Source organism: Lipotes vexillifer, unplaced genomic scaffold (genome assembly GCF_000442215.2).
Source record: "Lipotes vexillifer unplaced genomic scaffold, Lipotes_vexillifer_v1.1 scaffold452, whole genome shotgun sequence".
NCBI lineage: Eukaryota > Metazoa > Chordata > Mammalia > Artiodactyla > Lipotidae > Lipotes > Lipotes vexillifer.
In genome coordinates this window covers 95,811-97,552 of record NW_006788004.1, presented here as the reverse complement: position 1 = coordinate 97,552, position 1,742 = coordinate 95,811, and positions in this window count along the sequence as shown.

The window sequence follows — 1,742 nt, the reverse complement described above, 5'->3', positions numbered from 1 at the left end:
CTCTGTCTGTTTTGGCTTTATATATTTAGGTGCTTGAATATTGGGCACATAAATGTTTATCATTGTTATATCTTCTTCATGAATTGACCTCTTTATCATTATATAATAACTTTATTTGTTATTTTTTACAATTTTTAGTTTAAAGTCTATTTTGTCTAAGTATAGATGTTTTTTGTTTTGTTGTTTTGTTTCTTGGGTTGTTTTTTTTAGTTGTTTTTTTGTTTTTTTTGTTTTTTTTTGTTACCATTTGCTTGAAATGACTTTTTTCATTGCTTCACTCTCACACTATGTGTGTCTTTAAGGCTAAAGTGAGTCTCTTGTAGGCAGCATACTGTTGGATCTTCTTCTTTGTTTTAATCCATTAACCCAGTCTATGTGTTTGGATTGGAGAATTTAAACCCTTTATGTTTAAACTAAGTATTGATAACTAAGGATTTACTATTGCCATTTTGCAAATTGTTTTCTGGCTATTCTGTAGGTTCATTGTTCCTTGTTTCTTATCCTGCTTTTGTTTTTTAATGTTTTCATGTCTTTTGTTTTCAGTATGTCTTGATTTCTACATCATGTTCTTTTGTGTAATTGCTACAGGTTTTTCCTTTGTGGTTACCAGGAGGTATTCATAAAACATCTTAAACTTATAACACCCTATTTTAAGCTGATAACAATTTATCATCCATAGAGTTTCTAAGCTTTACACATTTGTTTCTCCTCCCCTTCATATTTTGATTATTCCTGTTACATTTACATATTTTTTATATTGTGTAACTAATAACAGATTATTGTAGTTATGGTTATTTTCACTATGTTTACTTTTAAAACTTTTAACCTATAGTTTTTTTGTTTTTTTTTTGTGGTATGGGGACCTCTCACTGTTGTGTCCTCTCTGGTTGTGGAGCACAGGCTCTGGATGCACAGGCTTAGCGGCCATGGCTCACGGGCCTAGCCGCTCCGTGGCATGTGTGATCTTCCTAGACCGGGGCATGAATCCATGTCCCCTGCATCGGCAGGTGGACTCTCATCCACTGCACCACCAGGGAAGCCCTAACCTATAGTTTAAAGTGAACTATGCACCATCATTACCAAATTACAGAATCTAACTTTGACTATATATTGAATATTACCAGTAAGTTTTACACTACGTTTTAATGTTTTATAATGTTAATTAGTGTTGATTTATACTTCCACTAAAAGAAGTCCCTTTTACATTTCTTGTAAGGCAGGTTTAGTGGTAATGAACTCTCTCAGCTTTTGCTTGTTCAAAGAAGTTTTTATCTTGCCTTCATTTCTGAAGGAGAGCTTTACCAGGTATAACATTCTTGGTTGAAGAAATTTTCTTTCAATATTTTGAATATGTCATCCCAATCTCTCCTGGCCTGAACTTTTTCTGTTAAATTATATTATAAGAGATACCTTACATGTAACTTGCTGCTTTTAAAATTCTTTATCATGAGGGTGGAATCAAGATGGTGGAGTAGGAGGATGTGGAGTTAGCATCTCCTCACAAGTAGGCCATCTACTAGGCACTGGTGGGGGACTTTGGACACCTAAGGAGATGGGAGGAATCCCTGTGTGACCAGATAAGATGTGGGAGGGAATGAGGGGTAAGAAAAGTGTAGGTGGATGGGACCAGTGTCCCTGAGGGGGGGTTAGGAAAGAGGAGAGGTTTCCATGTTCAGAGGGGCACAATCATGGCATGGGGATACATGAGGATGGAGATGGACTTTTGGGGGATTAGCATATCA